The following is a 21,534-nucleotide window of genomic DNA, read 5'->3' on the forward strand; positions in this document are numbered from 1 at the left end:
GAAATTCCTCAAAAGCTCCGTACCAATTTTTAATGATTTTTAAGGTTATGAATTAAGGAGTACACTGCTTCATCAGCCTAATCTAATTTATATCTTTCTTAAAGCTATCAGTTATCAAACATAGGTTTCTAGAGGAAAAAGCCAACTTTCACTATTAATTATACCAGCATGTATAACATAATTTTTAAACTTACGTTTTCCTTTGCCTTAGGGAAAACATGTATTTGTCTCATGAAACTTGAAATTCATGTCTAAGTTTGGATTGTTTTGTATGTGTTTCTTTATGAATACGTGTGTGTGTGTGTGTGTGTGTGTGTGTGTGTGTTGTGTGCCTGTATCTTTAATGTGTAATTTCACAGTTTGATAAACTCTGGAATGGCCTTTAAATTAAGAACCTTCGGTCTCTTAGGTTTTATTTTGTTTGTTTATCTTGTGAGCAGAAGAGAAAGGGCTCAGAAATTTTCTTCGGGTTTGTATCAGGAAGCTTCCTTTGGCTCATAAATGAATATTCCCAGTTAGAGGTTATCTTCTCAACAACCTTTGAGTGATTTAGAACTTGAAAAAGTCAATGAATTTTAGTGTTAAGAAAGCCTGTTTCAGGAAATTAAAGTTGTTTCCTTGGGAAATTTCCAAAGCAACATGGAAATAGGGTGGCATTATGTGACTTTGTCTTTGAAGGTCTCTGATCAGTTATGATGCTTTTAGACCTGTGGTTTTGTAGCTCAGCTTTGTTCACCATAGAATTATTACAAACCTGAAGTGTGATCTTTAGTAATGCTGTTGCGGTTCCTGTAAATGTGTGTTTTACAAGACCTACTGGTTGTTATGCAATAAGCAGTAACTGCTAATGGATTAGGATTTTAATAATGAAGGGTCAAGTGCTATCAAGGTACTTTTGCAGCCATACTATATGCAATTACAGAGTGTATTTTATGGATCTCCTAAATCATCTTGTGAGGTAATTCACACAAAGCACTTCGAGATCATTCTGTATGGTGTAGCTTTCACCCTACACAGGAAAAGCACCCTTAACACATTTAATTTGTTTGTTTGTTCTTTCCACCTCCTGTTATGGGCCTGTGATATTTGATTTTCTTATTACATGAAAGATAGTTTCGTAGTGCACATAAAATAAATGGAAAAGAAATGTACGTATGACTTCCTACCTACTGCCTCCTTTTGTGTAACTCTGCTCCTTACATTGATGTGAGTTGAAATGTTGGGTGAATCACTCACGGATTTAATAGTATCTGTAAATAAAGGCTGCAGATAATATTTCTTTTCAGATGTTATATTCTGCCCATTCTCCCTGAAGACTTAAGAAATTAAGATTTGAGACAAGTTAAAAAAAAAAGAGGTAAAGAATATAATGATTACATTTTTTGGAGTTGTCTTGTGGCGTTGCAGGTGAAGGATCTAGCATTGTCACTACAATGGCTTGGGTCGCTGCTGTGGCATGGGGTTTGATCCCTGGCCCGGGGAACTTCCACAGGACTCGGATATGGCCAAAAGAAGAACAAGATAAAACAAAATGTTTTTGCCCCTCCTAACAAAAAGATGTGTTTTGGGGGGCCATCTCGTTACATATCATTTTGAGGTGTTTGGTCACGTGGAGAGTGAAGCAGTTTTATTCTTGAAAGATACTTGGCTGTCTCAAAAATAGCAACCTAGGGAGGATGTTTCTCAAGGACCAACAGCGTTGGGCACTGCAGAAGCTGTTTGTGTTTCCAGCAGTTTGGCCCTGCCTACTCAGCCACAGAGGACATGAGGTCTTTCCAAAGGCCCCTGTGCGGAGGGCCTGGGATGGTGGGGGTGGGGGGCTCCTCCACACTCACTTTCTTTGGCTCTCAGATTTCTTCTTTCCTTAGGAAGGTGGGGAAACAAGCTCAAGATGGGAAGAGGACCTAGAACATGGCTGAAGGCAATAGGAACTCAGAAAACTGAACGATTAAAAGGAGACCTGATACCAGAGTGCTTATGCTTCCGAACATGCATGGCACTGTCCTTTGCTCACCACATCTGTCTTTCAGTGTTTTTCTTAGAAAAAGTTGATAGATTCAGAGTAAACACAAGAGTATATTGTACCCCCCGATATTCCTAGGATATACACCTTGACCATAGTGGTGCTTTGGAAATGCATCATTCATGTGACAAGAGACCGTAGGCAGAGGTGAGGTGGCTCCTCATGTTGATCCTAAGGAGATATAGCATTGGGCAAAACCTTGATTTCAGAAATCCTACTCTTCTTATTCTGGAATTTTCCATGTGTTTTGCATCTAGGAAGAAGTCATGCATGTGATTTTGAGGGCTTTGTGGCCTCCTGAACTTGCTGAAAGGAGAGGAGGGTTTACATCATATTGGTCATAATTCTGACCGTTGCACTAGCCATACCTCTGGTGGAGTTGCATTTAGATGCATAGAGCTCCACTCTGTCCCTGTAGGTCAGTGCTGGCCTCTCCGAGGTAAAACACCTCTGAAACACAGGCACCTAAGAGCCAAGCTGTGGATGTATCTTTCGATTTCTTTTGTTTCTCAGGATTTCTAGAGGGAAATTATGTCAAGATAAAAAAAGCATCTACTAGCTCTTCAAAAAATGAATTAAAAAATAAATCACTGTGTTTTCCTTAGAAAGCTATGAGCCTTGCAGTTAAAAACCCACGGTGCCGTAAGTTAAAACTCCTGTCTGACTTAGCCAGAATCCTGGCATCCTGAAAACTACATTTTAGATTCAGAGTCAGAAGACTTGGTTTTAATTTTTACTAATTGTATGACCTGTGGTGGATTTCCAAGCATCAGTTTTTCCACTATAAAAACAGAGATGATAATATTTACCTCATTTAAAATAATGATTTTGGGAGTTCCCATCGTGGCGCAGCAGAAACGAATCCGACTAGGAACCATGAGGTTGCAGGTTCGGTCCCTGGCCTCGCTCAGTGAATTAAGGATCTGGTGTTGCTGTGGCTGTGGTGTAGGCTGGCAGCTGCACCCTACCCTGGGAACCTCCATATGCCATGGGTGTGGCCCTCAAAAGCAAAAAATTAAAAAAAAATGATGATTTTGTACATCATGAATTCCATTCTTTGATAACTGTAAAATACAATATAAGTCAAAAGTACTTTTCTTGTAAATATCGCTCGAAAATGTGGTCATGGATAAAAAATTATCTGGCCACCTTTAGGTTCACAATAAAAAAAATTTAAATGCAGCTATTATACCAGTGCCAGGTATTATAAATGGAAGCACTGCATCTATTTGGTTATGCCATCAGCTGTGCAAGGAATCACATCTCCTGAGACTCTATGAGGAGCATTTTTAAAAATAAGGGGTAGATAGTTAATTTACTTTTAGTACAAAAACTTCAGATGGTAATATTTTAGAGGTTTTCAGAATAATTATATTTTAGGGCTTCATCATATTTTCATAAGTATACTTCCTGTGTGTCCTCTAAATTGCAGGAATTGGAAATGCTAACAACAGTTTTTGCTGAGATGCTGGATTTTGCAAGAAAACCATGAACTAAAATATGTATGTACCTTATTCCTATATTTGGACATTCTAAAAATGAAAAGTGACTTTTAGCCAAAATGGAAAAATTAAATATTTATTTTAAACAGAAAGAAGAGCACTATTTTGCAGAGGTTACTGTAAGTAGTCACCTAAGGAGAGTACATCTCTGTAGTCAGATTAACTGGGAAATTAGAAATTAAATCAGGATTTTATTTATTCAGCTTTACTGTGAATGAGATTTTTTTTTTTTTTTTTTTTTTTTGGCTCATCCATGGCACATGCAAGTTCCTGGACCAGGGATTTAATCTGAGCCACAGCTTCGACCTATGTCTCAGCTGTGGCAATGCCAGAACCTTAACCCATTGCGCCGGACTGGGGATCGAACCCACATGGTCACAGTGACCTGAGCCACTGCAGTCAGATTCTTAACCCACTGCATCACAGCAGGAACTCTGAGATATTTTACATGAGTGAGATTTTTAGATAACCTTAATCAAAAAATAGAGAACTCAGTAGTTTCCTTTAAAAAAAAAGCAGCATCTAATTGGACGCCTATATTAATTCCATCTGGCTGCTATAACAAAGTGCAATAAACTAGGTTTCATTGTAGGTTTAAATAACAGAAGTTTGGAGTTCTCACTGTGGTGCACTGGGATCGGCAGTGTCTCTGGAGCACTGGGACATGGGTTCAATCCCATGCCTGGCACAGTGGGTTAAGTGGGTGAAGGATCTAGTGTTACCACAACTGCATCTCAGATCTGACCCCTGGCCCGGGAACTCCATATGCTGTGGGGTGGCCAAAAAAGAAAAGCGAAAAACAGAAATTTGTTGTCTCACAGCTCCAGAGGCTAGAAGTCCAAACTTAAGGTGTTGGCAGGACTTTCTCTCAAGCTATGGAGAATTCTTTCTTGCTTCTTCTTAGCTTCTGGACATAACAATCCATGGCATTCCTTGGTTTGCAGCTACAGCACTTTGATCTCTGCTATATCGTCACATGGCAGTCTCCCTGCCTCAAGTCTGTCTCTTCTCTTCTTATAAGACATTATAAGAAGTTGTACTGGATTAATGGCCAACCTAATGACCTCATCTTAACTTGATAACATCTATAAAGACCCTTTTTACAAATAAGATCACAGTCGCAGATACTGGGGATTAGGACTTCAGCATACTCTGTGTGTGTGTGTGTGTGTGTGTGTGTGTGTGTGCAATTCAATCCATAACAAAGCCTAAGGAGAATGTGACCCTTCAATCCAATAGGCCTAGCCATCCCATCATCTCAGCACTTTTGAGTAACTCTAGTTTATTTGCTTGTAAGTAATGGAACTTACCATGAGCTGGTTTAAGCAAACAAAAGAAAAATCTTAAGAAAGGAAATTCAAACAGTTTTCCTTCTATTTTTTTCTCTTCACGTTTTCTTCAGTTTGCTTCTTCTTTTTCTTTCTTTCTTTCTTCCTTTTTTTCTTTTTCAGCAAGACGCACAGCATATGGAAATTCCTGGGCCAAGGATCAAATATGGGCCACAGCTGCAACCTACGCTGTGGCAGCACCAGATCCTTAACCCACTGTGCCACAGCAGGAACTCCAGTCCTTTTTCTCTCTATAGACTGGCCTTTGTTCTCCCCTTGTATAGTGCTGGCTGCCTGCCAACCATGGTTGACATGTTACTGAACCATCCATCCTGCAGAAAGACAGACTTCACTTGGTCCTGCATAAGTCTTAATTCTGCAACTGATGCCTAGAGAAGGGAATGGACAGGTTGTCCAATAGGTGCCCACCATGAACCTTCAAGAAATGCCCAGAGGTACCAGTTTGAAACTCATAGAGGCACCAGTTTGAAACCACAGTTTTAGTCGTACTCATCATCTTACAGGTGGAAGATTTAGCCTTTGACCTACAATCACCTACATGCTAATCATCTTGATGGAAATATCTATTATCATATATATATATAATTCTCTCTATATATACATACATATATATAATTCTTTCCTAATGACTTAAGGTTTTTGTTACAACTGTTAGTTACAAGCTGGATCCCTAAGAAACTAGTTTCTCTTCTCTCTCTTCATCTGACGGTAGCAATGCTTTGCATTCTCAGTCTCAGAGAGTAAAGCCTAGAGTTGGGTTTAAACAGACTGTGATGGGGGCACAGCAGATAGATACTAACTTGAAAATGGAAAGCACTTGGACACAGTAAAGAAAATCTTGACTTGGAATCAGAAAACCTGGTTTTGAGTCACAGCTTATATAACTATGGCTCCTTCGGAAAGTTTTTTCTGCTTTTAACTTCTAAGCCTCACTTTTGTTTTTATCAATGCAGATAATAAGAACTGTGTTGCTGGGTCTCTGTGATAAAGAGATAAGATATCAAATGCCAAAGCCCTTTGTAAACTGTAAAGCAGTGTGGCACAGATGAACCTATCCACAGAACAGAAACAGACTCACAGACATAGAGAACAGACTTGTGGTTGCCAGGGGGGAGAGAGAGGGAGTGGGATGGACTGGGAGGTTGGGGTGAATAGATGCAAATTATTACATTTAGAATGGATAAGTGGTGAGGTCCTCCTGTACAGCACAGGGAACTATATCCAGTCTCTTGGGATAGACCATGATGGAAGATAGTATGGGGAAAAGAATGTATATGTATGTATGCCTGGATTACTTTGCTGTGCAGCAGAAACTGACGCAACAGTGTAAATCAACTATACTCAGATTAAAACAAAATTTAAAAACCTGTAAAGCAATATATATGGCCACTAGGGCCAAGGTCTGGGGAATATTCTATTTGGAAAAGGCAGGACACTTTGAATCAAGTATGTCTGCTTAAGTCTTTGCCCTGCACTTGGGCAAGTTTTTAAACCTCTCGTAGCCTCAGTTCTTCCTCATTTGTAAAGAAGCAATAATAATATCTTCTATATATGGTTAGAAATAACATAGAAAAGACAGCTTGTGAATAAGAACACAGTTTCTGGAGCTGGCCCCCTGGGTTCTGATTTGAGCTATAATACTCACGGGCTCCATGACACCTGGCATGTCTGTGTGCCTCCCTGGGGCCGTATTCCTCATCTGTAGATGGGGACAAGGATAATAACTTATATCATAGGGTGGCTGTGAAGATTGAATGAGGTTTTATGTGTGAAGGTCCTTAGGCTGGTGCCTGACATACAAGAAATGCTGGGTTTTTGTTTGTTTGTTTGTTTGTTTATCTTTTTGCCTTTTCTAGGGCTGCTCCCATGGCATATGGAGGTTCCCAGGCTAGGGGTCGAATCGGAGCTGTAGCTGCCGGCCTACCCCAGAGCCACGGCAACAGGGATCCGAGCCACGTCTGCGACCTTCACCACAGCTGATGGCAACACAGGATCCTTAACCCACTGAACAAGGCCAGGGATCGAACCTGCAACCTCATGCTTCCTTGTCGGATTCGTTAGCCACTGAGTCACAACGGGAACGCCAAGAAATGCTGTTTCAGTATTTGTTGCTGTTACTAACATTGTCTCAACCATGCGAGGCACACACAGAGTAGGCGCTTCAAAAACCTCCCATTGTTATGTAATTAAAATGGATTTGGAGGGGGGTGAGATACTACCTCTTAGTTGAATTTCAGTGGACACACATTCACAGACCACACTGGAAGGAATACGGCAACACTTTCCTTTTGCATGGCCAAGGCTGGTTTGGGCCCCTTCAAAGAGCCCAGGTTGGAATGTGATCTGAGAGTCTGGAAGAGACTGGCTGTCAAAGTTCAAATTGGGTACCAGGCTGTATTACCAGTTGGGCATTTTAGGTGAAGAATAAAACCTAGACAGGAAAATTGCTACAGAGCCAGGACAGTGACTTGTTTATATTTCTAAGGCCAAACACCATGTCAAGCCCTTTACGTGCACTCTGTAAACGTTTGTTTATCTGAGCGGCCCGGCATCTTGTGTCCTGGGATAGCTCATTTGGTCCATGTGCATCAAACAAATAGAGTGTGACAAGGATGAAAATTGCTTGTGGCTGATGCTGGAAAGAGAGCAAAGAGGGGCCCTGACCAGCTAGACTCACTGCACCCTTCATGTGCAGGAGCTGAGAGCCCAGTGGCCATGGTGCTCAGAACGGGAAGTATGTGAGCAGGGAGCAGTGATGGCATTAGCTTCTCTCTTTTCAAGGAAAAGGCACAGACTTTGGGACTTTTTTTTTTTTTTTTTTTTGGTGATAGGAAGGGCAGATTAAATACTTAGAAGTAAAAACCACCTTCTGGTTTATAGCTCTGTTAGGGAGGATGAAAAGCCACCAAAAGTGTGAGCGAGAATAAGAAAGCCATTTCTCTCTTTTTTCAAATTGAAGTATAGTTAGTTCAGTAAATAACATACACACACACATGTGCATGCTTGTGCACATCTATGTTTTTTCAATTCTATTCCTTTATAGTTTATTACGAGATATTCAAGATAGTTTCCTGTGCTATGCAGTAGATCCTTGTTGTTTATCTAGTTTATTTATTGTACTATGCATCTACTATATATAAAACTCCCCATTTATCCCTCACCCCCTTTCCCATTGGTGACCATATGTCTGTATGTCTGTGAGTCTGTTTCTATTTTGCAAATAAATTCATTTACACTACTTTTTATATTCTACATGTAAGTGATATCATATATTTGTCTTTCTCTGAGAAAGCCATTTCAGTATAGCCAAAATACAGTAATCTTTGTTTTTGAGTGATGGGATAATAGATATTTGGGGGCTTTGCAGGCAGTTCAGCTCTGTCGTTGTGGCATGAAAGTATAGACAACACAGAACAGAGCCCCAGGGTGATGTTCGCATGAAGATAAATAGAAGACCCCTGCCTTTGTTCTCATTTGCACTTTCAGGTGGGTCTACCATTGCACCCCCAACCCCTTCAAGGTCTCTCATTTTGTTCCATCATCCTGGATTTGACTTATTTCCTTCCTCTGAGCCACATTTTTTTTCTTCATTTATAAAATGAATTTATAAAATGAAGAATCGAGGAGAAGATCTCTTCTGGTCTAACAAAGTGATTCCAGTAATGTGCTTCATTATAGTGGACAGTCAAAGTTAATAATGCTTATGCATCCCAGACTAAATGTGTGCTGGTTTCTAAGGGATGGGCAGGAGGACCCGTGGAGAAATGGAGCATCTTTGTGAACCTAACAAGGGCTTGGTTTGAAGATCCAGGTCCATAGGTCCAGGATTTCCTTTGGACTCTCATATGATGCATCATCCCATTTCTAAGGTCTCCTGACCATTTCTTTTCATCCTCCTTCATCCCTCATGAATATTATTATTTGTAGAGCCTGTAGTGTACCTTTTTTTTTTTTTTTTTTTTTTTTTTTTTTTTGTCTTTTTGCCATTTCTTGGGCTGCTCCCATGGCATATGGAGGTTCCCAGGCTAGGGATCGAATCGGAGCTGTAGCCACTGGCCTACACCAGAGCCACAGCAACTCAGGATCCGAGCCACGTCTGCAACCTACACCACAGCTCACGGCAATGCTGGATCCTCAACCCACTGAGCAAGGCCAGGGATCAAACCCGCAACCTCATGGTTCCTAGTGGGATTTGTTAACCACTGCGCCATGACGGGAACTCCCGTAGTGTACCTTTATATGGGCACTGATATTGTGGTAAGGGTTCTTTGATGTCCACATTTCTGTACATATATAATTTTATTTATACATAATATCATATACCAATATGCCTATGATTAATTTAAAAAGCTGCTTGGAATATCATAAAGAAGCATTGCTATGTTTTGTATCCCATTCCTGAATGTGTTGGTAGTGATTTGAAAAGATATTTACACAGTCTTTCATACTCCTCCCCTTAAAACATGGATCCTCTTACTGATGAACCCTTTGAGGTGAATCCTTCCCCTTGGGTATGGTCTGACTTAGTGACTCAGTTCTAATAAGCAGAAACAAGAGCAGAAGTGATATGCCCCTGTGGATACTAGGTCTTCCTTCTTGCTCTCTCTTGGATGACTTACTCTGGGGGAAACCAACTGCCATGTTATGAGGACATCAGGCAGCCTTGTGGAGAAGCCCATGTGCCAGGCTCTGAAGTCCTTTCTTCCTCTCTCCACGTGAGGGCGCCTTCTTGGTAGTGGATCCTCAAGCCCCCGTCCAGCCTTCAGATGACACAGCCTCAGCAGATAGCTGATATCCAGTAATACTTCAATAAACTGCTCCCAGATTTCTGACTCTCGAAAATTGTGTGAGATAATAAATGCATGTTGTTTTAAGATGCTAAGTTTTGGGGTAATGTGTTACACTGCTGTGGATAACTAATACAGAGATTTCATTGACCTATTTGTACATTAAAATTTACTCAGTATTTAGATAAACATTATTTAAATGTAATTAATTAAACTCTTAGTTTTCCTACTGCATTTCATGTAGAATCCATCACAGGGGTATCCCTTTTTTACAACCTGGGTACTTCCAGATGTCAATTTATTTATCTTTATCTGGTCCCCCAAACAGAAGCTTTTCTTCTTCACACAATAGAAGCTTTGAACTGCTAATTAGCACATATTTTATTCTACCTTCTATTGTCCACACTTATTTACAAATCTGCTTGCCTTCTAGACTGTGAACTGTCTGAGGGCAGAGAAGATGAGAGTCACCCACCCTCTGACATTCAGCCCTCTCTATTTTGCAGGTTGTAGATGTAAAAAAATGTTTTGATTGAAAGAGGGAATGAATGAGTACGATTGCCTGCACTGGAGGTTTTGTAGATGGAGAGAAATCTTCACAAGTACTAGTTTGGCACTTTTTGCTCCGCATGGCTTCAGGAAGCTGAACAGCCTTGGAAACAGACCAGAATCAAGCTGAGAGCCTTTCTTGCTCTGTCACATTTCATGAAGGCAGAGGTACCCTGAAAGCAAACATCAATTCCATGAAACCTCATTAATTGGACCTCTGCTAATGGAAAATTTCTGATAATTTAAACAGAGGATGAAGTTAATTCTCCCATATGTCCTTATATGAAAATAGGATTATAAAAGAAAATAGCAATATAAATTTTAAGTCTACGTGAATGTAAGAAAATAGGTAGGCAAAATAAGCTGACAACCATATACCAAAAACTTCTTGTGTTTTTTGCAAAGAAATCTTATTCATTGAAGAAATTTTTTCCAAAGTGCTCTACTAGGTTAAACTAGATGAATTTATGTTTATATTTCAAAGGAATTCTTGAAATTGCTTTAAGAGGTCTCCCCAAATCAAACTCAACATAAATCAAACTAACAGTCTCTTATTTTTCAAAATTTTGACTCCTGCAATGCTCTGGACGTATACTCCCATCTCACATCAATAAAGCGATGACTGAGCTTGTGTTTTTGTCAGTTCAAGTTGGTGGATACCTGTGAGGGTACAGGAGGGAGCATGAGGCTTGGCAGGCAGCCGGAGGCTTGGGTTGGAGTTCTGACTCAGCGGCTGGCTGGAGTGTGTGAAAATCTCTCATCGTTTCTGAGCCCAGGTCTTCATCTCTAAAGCAGGATAATATTTCAGTCCTGTGTAGCTCAGAATTGTTGTGAGGATCAAAAGGGGAACGAACATGGGTGCCTTTATTAAGCACTGTACGTACACATGTTACATGTTTATCGAAAAGCAACAACTGCATCTTTCTTCTTCCAGGTACGATTAAAAAAAATTCCTATGCCCTTTTCAACAATTTTCCCTTCTTTTTGTAAGGGAAAGGAAAAATGAAAAGTTTTTTTAAAATTACAATTTCTTTTTTTTTTTTTTGCATTTTGAAATACAGTATGCATACTACAAGGGGATTCAAGAAATAACTGACATTGGGCTGTGCATATTTTGAAATGGATAGCTCTTCATTCACTAGTTCTTATTTTTACTTACATCCTGTATAAACTAAAATTCCTTTTAGGAATCCTAAAACACATGGGAATTTATTTTGATGTATAGAAATTCTCACATTTTTTATTATACCAAATGTCATTTGGTAAGGTATGTAGTATTTGCTCATTTTTTTCTTCAGTGTGGCTGTTGTATTTCTTTCAAAGGATAGCCATTTTGGATATTTTTCAAGAATAAAATTTTATGCTTTGGGTAACCACATATTAACCTTAATGCCAGTCATGTTTTACAACAACAAAAAAATTGCTAGATTATTTATTATTAAAATGATCTCATTTAAAGTTGCATTTCTAATTTCTATTTTAAAAAAGAAGTAGATTTTCTTGGCATAAGAAACATTGACCAAATACATATTTTAGTCTTTTTACCCACAGTGTTTACATTAGTGATTTTTAGTGACTTGTCCATTCAAGTTTCTCTGAAACATTGGAAAAATATACATTTACCTGACCTTATATGGTAGGCTTGGAAAGCTAACTTTAAAAACTGGGTTCAAAAATATTTTGTGTTTCAGGTATGTGAAATTATATGCCCTGAAGAATGTACATAATTGGTTAGCTATGCCTGCATTTAACCTCTTATATTCTCAGAATAGGAAACTGTTGGTGGTGAAATGGAACCAAACAACTTAAAATAATTTCGTCCATAAAGCTGACTTTTATTAAAGTTTATTTGTTAAAAAGTTTATGTTAGACATTAGAATCAGTTGCTTGCTCAGATTCCAAATTCTCTGGGAGAAAAAAAAAAAGACTCATTATTTACTATGGACTAGCAAAATCAGATTTATATTTTGACTTATTCAATTAGCATTTTTATTTTGCCCTTTAAAAAATGGTTATCTTTTGGTTTGGCATAGGATAGTTTTTTTATTTTATTTAAAAAAAAAAAAAAACACTTAATGTATTTATCTTTGGCATGCAGAAGTTCCCGGGCCAGGGATTGAACTCACACCATAGCTGTAACCAGACCCACAGCAGTGACATCATTGGATCCTTAATCTGACATTGTATTTAAAATACAATGACAGATTTCAATTAAAAATTGATACATCCTCAGAGTTCCCGTTGTGGCTCAGTGGTTAATGAATCCGACTATGAAGCATGAGGTTGCAGGTTCGATCCCTGGCATGGCTCAGCGGGTTAAGGATCCGGTGTTGCTGTGAGCTGTAGTATAGGTCGAAGACGTGGCTCAGATCTGGCGTTGCTGTGGCTCTGGTGTAGGCCAGTGGCTACAGCTCTGATTGGACCCCTAGCCTGGGAACCTCCAAATGCCGCTGGAGCAGCCCTAGAAAAGGCAAAAAGACAAAAAAAAAAAAAAAAAAAAAAAAAATTGGCACATCCTTTATTTACGTATTTTAAATTCAAACTGTGAGTCAGGCTGCCATCATAAAACAACACAGGCAACAAACATTTTCAAATGAATGTGTGCTCTATTTGTGATATTGAATGGGGACAGTAATTCATAGAATCATTGGCAATGGCAGTAAGGAAAGTACTGGGCTAATTCACATGTGTGCCATGAACTTCTGGTGAACTCATTATCTGGAGCATTAGAGTACCTTCTTCGGACAAAGGTGATCTGCTACAACTTTAACTGAAATTGGTGGCTTTTACCTGTGCTACCAATAAGAGTTGAATAGATTTTGATAAAACTGTGGAAGCCCAGGCTTGAAAATCTCAGAATGTTCTCGCCTACCTTAAAAATGAGAAAAGATAGTATAATATGAAGGGCTTTTGGACAAATTAATTTTATAATCCTATAATTTATTGAATAGTTTTAAGATGATAACTGTTGTACTCTGCTAAAAAATAATTGCATATTAAATTGATTGAGATATTGTTGCAAGTCCTTTTAAATTGTTGCCAAAAAAATTGTTTCTGTTGGTAGCTAAATTATCCATACATCATATATTTTTAAGTCATTGAACCAGTAATAATCTTTAAAAACCATAAGCTATGAAATGGGCTGATTTTCTTGGGAGGTATCAGCTTTAGGTCCTTGGAGATATGCAGTGCCTGCCTGTTACTCCAAAGAATAAATTTATTAGGCACTTATAACTAGGAGCATGGCTGTCCTAAGCATTTTATACTTAGAGCCTTAGCTCATTACTACTTGGTGATAATCTGTTGAAGTCTTGTGCATGGGAATAAGATGGAACCAGATTACCTCTAAAATCCCTTTCACTGCTGAAATTTAATGAATCCATGATTTATCACCTAGTACTTAATGAAAGAGGAAGTAGGGCTCTAAGGATCTAGGTGGTTTTTCCATATGCAAAGAGGTAAAATGCATAAGGCTCTCTATGTTCTTTTGAGGTCAATATATAATTTTGAGGAAAACGTGCTATATTTTTCCAGAAAGGGTCACACAAAGCACATACAGATCAGAAATACTTCTGCTATTCCTTACCATTTTTCAAGCCCTCTGTGAGTCCTAAAATACAGTTATGAATTCCCTTATTTCTTTATAATATCTAACCAAATTACTCATTGACCCATGATTAAGTCGTATAAACTTTGGCTGATTATAAATTAATTCAGAGTAATAAACTGGTTGCTTTCCTTTTTTTCTTTTTCTTTTTTTTTTGTTCTTTTCTCTTTTCATTGGTTTTTAACAGAAGTTCAGGTCAGTGGTTACAAATTTGACCTTAAAGTGGGAAATCTAACTGATTACCTGTTGAGTAAGAGGTATAAACCTCTGAAATTGTGTAGCCTTGAGAGAAAAGTATAACAGGGCTTTCTTATGAAATGTTTAGAAAACACAAAGCAATTTACCTCACTTTTCTTTGCATTTCAAGTAAAAATAAGTATGTTTAGATTTTGATGGTTAAAAAAAATACATTAAGATCATATTTCCTCCATCTAAAGTTTTACAGAAGTAAAGGAATTCTACAATGATTTCTCCAGTCAATAAATGCCTGTTGTTCCATGCATTCTACTTTTACAACTTTCTGCAGAGAATCTACAGATGAATCTTCATTTTGCTTTGAATGTTTTTTAACTTTTTTCTTTATATGTACGTGTACCACTTTCCACATGTAGTTCCAAATCTAAAAAAAAAAAAAAAAATCTGTATTTTCAGTTAAATTAGAATAAAATTCACAAGTCTGGTCATCTTATTAGCCTTAATTCCATATTACTGAAATGTGAGTGATATTGAGCACAACTTTTGGATATGACTGAAGGCATTGTATTCGACCATTTGAATAGGATTTTTCCTCATTATTTGTTGATGCCGTTTCCATTATTAATTATACTATATTTTTTCTTTGATTCAATTCTAAATAATGCTGCAGTTTGAAATATATATATATATTTCTAATTTGACTCTCTCTCTATATATATATATATATTTTTTTGTTTTGTTTGTTTAAGCAGGAGCCCCAAGTATAAGGTTGGGGGATGATTAATCTAACATGTCCAGCCTCGTGATAAATATTTTTAAAAAACTTTTGCAAATATATAGTTACACGTTGAGATGCGTGGAACTTTGAGAACCAGAATATATTTGCCACTAGCGACAGACTTCTCACTGCAATTCCTCATGTAAATTTTAGAAGGACATGCAGAATTTCTGAAATAATTCCTGGAGATACCATATTTGGGGTTCACGAATGTATCTTATGTGTATATACTTTGGGGTCCAAAAAAAAAAAAGGGTTTCCAAGCTTCAGTCTTTATGTCTAATCTGCATCCCCTCTTTGATAGAATTAGCCCCAATTGACTGGGAGCTGCACTCAGCTCACTCAAGCTGAACTCTGGCCTGGGGGTGTGGAGGAGGTGGGGAGAGGAAGCTTTTCTTCATCTCCTTCTCGGAGGTGTGGTTCTGTTTACTTTGGAAAGGAAAGATACAAGTATCTCCTAAAGTGGATTAGACATGGCAAGACAAGAAAATACATTTGCCCTATAAACTCTCAAGCAGCTGTGAGAAGGCCTTATGTGTGAAATTTCTTACCTTCTTAAAAATCTTGATGGAGTTGTAGCTAAGCTCTTAACAGTCAAAAACAAACTGCCAATGAAGTTTATTTTCTTTTTTGCTGAGTTTTCTGGACCATTGTTCCGCTTGAGGGGCCCTGTTTGTTAGTTTTGGCTCCGGGACTTCTCTTCCTTCAGGATAAGCTCTCCTTAGGCACTTGTGCACGTCGGTACTCAGGGGCTGCCTAGCAGTTTATTCACAGCCTGGGCTAAAGCATAATTCAGCTGCGTGACTTCCGGTCTCAGAGGAGGGGGCTGGCCGTCAAGGGGCTTTGTATCTGTCATGTAAAAATATCGTTGATTTTGTGGAAAACTGGGACATTTTTGTTTGTTCTCATAAAAGATTCCTGCTGGAAGTTTTATTTTAAAGTTGGCTTTTAGCCTTTTATTTATTTATTTTTTTTTCTGCTGTGACTTGGATCCTGATCTGATTTTCTGCTTTCACAGCCCTTTTTTAAAAAAGAATTTAAAATATTTAATTCAACATTAACTGTGCTTACAAGCTACATAGCAGAATAAAATCACATTACAAACATTGTAGTATTAGATTTTATCACCATTTATTTCTTCTAGCCTGTCCAGGGATTTCTTCATGTTCAGTAGAACTAATTTGCAGTCAGACATTGAGGTCTTCTAGAAGGCCAGCAGGCTCCAGAAATTAATTTATCCAAATAACCGATCCCTCCTAGACCAACCATACAGGGACACCAAAATGGCCTAAGAAGGCAGAGCCTCCTTTTGAAGTCTGGAATGTTTTGACTGACTTGAAACAGGCGGCTGGAATGAAAGGATAATTTTCAGTGACCCAGGGGATTTTTTTGCCATTTTCAAATATTAGGTAAAACAAAGAGAAATTGCTTGCTCTAATTTAGAAAGACTTAGTAATCAGGAAGGCGACCAGACTGAGCATAAAGTTCCAAGGTATATATAGCAGAAGCTTATTTACTAAGCTTAGATTGCTGGCAAAAATCAAAATTATTATACCCTTAAGAAAACCTTACAGGGGATATAGTTTAGTCAATATAACTACATTTTCACCACCTATACTCGCATTATTTTCTTAGCATTAAAAAAAAGAGAGAAAGTTAATTGCTCTGATTTATTGACATCTAAAAATATTGCTCTATCATAATCTTAATTTTATTAAACAAACAGGAGGGTGTGATTTAACCACTCTACGAAATTGGTTTACTAGAAACACTGAGTAGATATTTCATATTTGTCAGATTTTCAAAAATTAATAGATTTTAAGCCCATTAACTCTTTAAAGCAAACTGTCACATGAGCTAAAACACAGGACTATCCAGGTGTAACAAATGGTTTTTGACTAACAGGTCAGAGGAGTAGATCAAAGTCATTTTGAAGAGATTCCCTCATTATACTGTAGATAAATATTTATTTTTGCAGAAGAAAAAAAAAATACCCTTTCTGTTTTTGCTGGGAAAAAAAAAATGAGTTAAAAGTAGGAATTGGTAACCAAATAACTGAACATTAAAATAGAAGTAAGAAGTGCTTCTTTTTACACAATACAGTCTATGTCCCCTATAGTGCAATTATGTTCTTTAATATATAGCATTATTTAAGAAAAAATGATTTAATAATGCCTGTAATTTAAGAGTTCTGGATAGTAGTAGATGCCAACTGACTTCCTTCTACAGTTTTGGAGAATTACTAAGTAATTTAGGTTCTGATGAGGCCACACGTATGCCAGTCCTGTTGCTGGCACTTGGTCATTCTTGGTCCTGAATTAATTTAAATGAAAAATAAATTGTACTTTTATTGGTTTTGATTTCTTTTCAGGTTTGTTTGCTAGTTTTGAATTGGGGTGATTGGGACTCTATATTCTCATTACTGAGATTGTCAAGCCTTTTTTTCTCTAAGTTTCATCTTTTTCTACCAATTTTCCATTTGCCCTTATGAAGCCAAAATAAATGATAAAAATAAGAAAAATATCCAAGAGTTCCTGCTGTGGTACAGTGGGTTAAGAATGCAACTGCAGGAGTTCCCGTCATGGCGCAGTGGTTAACGAATCCGATTAGGAACCATGAGGTTGCGGGTTCGATCCCTGGCCTCGCTCAGTGGGTTAAGGATCCGGCGTTGCCGTGAGCTGTGGTGTAGGTCACAGATGCAGCTCGGATCCTGTGTTGCTGTGGCTCTGGCGTAGGCCAGCAGCTACAGCTCCGATTAGACCCCTAGCCTGGGAACCACCATATGCCACGGGAGTGTCCCAAGAAATAGCAAAAAAAGACAAAAAAAGACAAAAAAAAAAAAAAAAGAAAAAAAAAAGAATGCAACTGCAATGGCTTAGGTGGCTACGGAGACAAAGGTTCAATCCCCGGCCCGGCGCAGTGGATTAAAGGATCTGGCATTGCTGCAGCTGCAGTATATTTTGTAGCTGTGGCTCAGATTCAATACCTGGCCCAGGAACTTCCATATGCTGTGGGTATGGCCATAATGAAATAATAATAATAATATAATAATAAAAGAGAAAACTCTAAAAGCAGAGTGTTCTAATGGGAGGTGACATTCACATTACAGAGAAAAAATGGTGTTGTCATTCACCTTTTATATCATCTTCAGGTTCTTCTTTTAGCTACTGAAATTATGAGTGAAAAATTCAGCTCTTTAATAAGTTGGGAGAGATAGCCTTTGGAAAAGAAGGTAATTGAGAAGTTTAAGTAACGCTTGACTGGGGCCAGCAATGTTGATGAATGTGGGGAAGGAGAGTTAAGCTCTCTTTGGTAATAAGAACTAAGACTGTTTAAGCACATGGTAGAGATTTGAGAAGTGTGTCCAGATGAAAATATAGACGGACAATTAGGAGGTGATAGTCGCTTATTCCAGCAGACTACATGGAAGAATGTCCACAATCCACTGAGCCATGGGAAGAAGATAGAATTTCTAATTTTTAATTTTATCTTTCTAAAAAACGTATTTTATAGGCAATAATTAGTAAAGCACTGTTTGCATGTAATGTGCAGATACATATTATTCAGTTTTTTAAAACTAATGAGGCATTAGCATTTAAAAGACATTTGGAAGCAGTAAGTTTTGATAGCTTTCTATATGCTTTATCCTGCACATTTTCCATGAGAACTCAGCGATTGTGTATATTGATCAGGAATCTTGATAACTGAAATATCAAACTCCTTCATACTCATGCTTAATAAATAAGTATAGATATATTCACTTTGGAGATGAATATTTCATATTTTTCTTTATGTACTGAACTATTTATCTCAATGGGGCTTGACCATACTTTGAAAGGTAATATACTAGCTCCTTATTTAAAATCACTGTAACATGGGAGTTCCCGTCATGGCACAGTGGTTAGCGAATCCGACTAAGAACCATGAGGTTGTGGGTTTGATCCCTGGCCTTGCTCAGTGGGTTGGGGATCCGGCATTGCCGTGAGCTGTGGTGTAGGTTGCAGACGCGGCTCGGACCTTGCGTTGCTGGTGGCTACAGCTGCGACCGGACCCCTAGCCTGGGAACTTCCATGTGCCGTGCGAGCAGCCCTAGAAAATGCAAAAGACAAAAGAATAAAAATAAATAAATAAATAAAATCACTGTAACATGAATGTATATCATTACACAGATATTACCATATGTTTACATGTAATAATGAGGATCCTTGAGTAAAATGTAGCTGACCCATTCTTTGAAATTATGCTAATGGACTTCATGTTAAGTTAATTTTTCTCAGTACTATTCATAAGTTCATTATTTCTTTTTGTTTGAAATTACTATAAATTTGACTTCGGAATAATTAACACTATAGTTGCTTGATATTAAAAGGTTTAGTGAGGACAGAGTGGTTTTTTTCCTAAATATTTAAAAGATTGTCATGTAGGAGATTTCATCTTAATATGTATAACTGCAAATGATGGCAGATAATGACTTCAGTTTTGGGCATTTGAATCTGAGAGGTTTTGAAGATAATGCAAGTAGTTCCTATAGACAGCTGAAAATTTGGACATAGGTTTCTAGAGTGGACTGGCCAAAAGTATAGATTTGGCGCCCTCAGCAATTGGATGATACTGAAGCCAATATATGAGGTAACCCAGGAAAATGTGTTGAGGAAGAAAAGGACCAAATGAGGAGCTTTGGAGGGATATTAGACCCAGGGAGAGGATGAGAAGTCAGGTATGAGGTCTGAGGTGCATGTGGAGAGGTAGATGAACTGGACGTAGTGGGATAGCTCCCAGAAGAGGGACAGTGAATGGTGGTGAGTTCCTTTGAGGGATTAAGATGTGTAAGTACTGAAAGGGTATGCAGGGCACAGTACACCATTAGTCCTACAGTTTGATTGGATAGTCAAAGGCGGTCCATAAGTAAATGGGAACTGAGATATTGAGATTCAGCTGCACTTTCTAGAAGTTCAACTGGGTAGGGAGAGTGGGGCGCTTAGCTGGAGAGAGGTGGAGGACTGATGGGAGATTTTTAGGGGAGAAGGTTTCCATGCAGAGGGAATCCATGGAAAGCCCATCTTTATTCCTCTCATCCTAAACTTCCTCCAATGTCGCTCTGTCTCATGTCCCTCCTCTTCAGAGAACATGACATCCTAGAAAATGGGAGAACCATTAAAAAAAAAAAAAGGCTCTATTTTTGGTTGTAGGATATTTATATTATGATAGTAGCAAACAATCCTTTTTGTGTTACTGGCTGAGGATCAGCGTCTACTGTCATGGTTCTCAAAGCCATACTTTTCCCCAACTTGGCTTCAAGTAGTCAGTGCCCACTTCTCTGCCTGGCAAAACCTCCTCCTCCTTCTACTTTGAAGTCAAAGGCCAGCCCTTATGTGAAGTTTGCTTTGGTGAATCCACCTCGTTGGATTCTCTCTTCTGCAATCCTTTAAGATCCCGTGGCTTTTCGTAAGTTCATTTACAACTAGCTATTTGCCCACCTCTCTTCCAATGAACGGTGAATTCTCAGAGGAGCACCTGTCCTGTCTCTTAATCACGTTGCCTGACACTTAAGGGCTACTCAATCAGTATTTCTTGAATGAATGAATGGATGAGGGAAGACATGAGAAAAGACAAACTGTAAGTATTAGGAGAGGCACCAGAAAACTGTCTTTGTGGCTCTAGGTTATTTAAACTCATCATGCTCACCTATGTACAACTAGCTAATGGCCAACTTGATCTATAAAGAGTGGCTAATTATTACAGTTAATTGAGATTATGTTTTTACGTCATGGCTCCTGTTTCTTCAAAGTAAGAATATACTTAGTTCATTAATCTCAGCCTTCCGCAAAGTATATGTGTAGGTTTTATACTGTAGGTAATGTGTCAAATAGAGGTATACTTAGTTTATTATATTCATCATTACTTGTCAAGTATGAGAAAATAAACTAGAATTTCAAAAGGAGGTTTGAATTGCAAACTATCTTGGTAGTATATAGCATATATAATTATAGTTTTATTTATTTTTTTTAAACTAATGCCTTTATTTTTATTTATTTATTTATTTTTTGGTCTTTTTGCTATTTCTTGGGCCGCTCCTGCGGCATATGGAGGTTCCCAGGCTAGGGGTCGAATCGAAGCTGTAGCTGCCAGCCTACGCCAGAGCCACAGCAACGCGGAATCCGAGCCACGTCTGCAACCTACACCACAGCTCACGGCAATGCCGGATCGTTAACCCACTGAGCAACACCAGGGATCGAACCCAAAACCTCATGGTTCCTAGTCGGATTCGTTAACCACTGCGCCACGACGGGAACTCCTAATTATAGTTTTAAAAGAGGTGATACTGCTCAGTGGACTGTTGCTGAAATGTGTTGTTTATAGTGTTTGCTCCCAGTACAGAAGAATCTTCACAGTAAGTGGAATGCAAATTAGTATTTTAAAAAAAGTTTGGATCAAGAAGTGTTTTACATATTTTTTGTTTCCCATCATTTATTCCAGTAACTAGGCTTGGCACTTTTCTGCCATGGTAATGTCCTGGTATAAATTGTATCAGTAGTAAAAATGTGCTATTGTATAATTAATTAACTTATTCTTTTGCTGTTCAGATCCAACTTGATTTTAGGTAACTGCATCCTTTTACAAAGACAGCAACTGAACATTTTGTTTTAAAAGGAATCAATTAGATTAATTTCTTTTAGACTTCGGATCCAGAAATTGGGAAGGGGACAACTGATGAGGGAGATCCTGGCCCTTGGGTCGTGTGAC

At 38.3% G+C, this 21,534-nt stretch overlaps 1 protein-coding gene across 10 annotated transcripts in view; it reads left to right on the forward strand.

Moving 5' to 3' along the window:
- EYA1 (EYA transcriptional coactivator and phosphatase 1) overlaps positions 1–21,534 on the forward strand; it is a 357,349-nt gene that overhangs the window by 14,412 nt on the left and 321,403 nt on the right. The window lies entirely within an intron of this gene.

The sequence above is a fragment of the Sus scrofa genome, chromosome 4 (assembly GCF_054392235.1).
Source record: "Sus scrofa isolate SSC_HxYL_T2T_F1_AM1 chromosome 4, Sscrofa_HxYL_maternal_Yorkshire_Landrace_v2.0, whole genome shotgun sequence".
NCBI lineage: Eukaryota > Metazoa > Chordata > Mammalia > Artiodactyla > Suidae > Sus > Sus scrofa.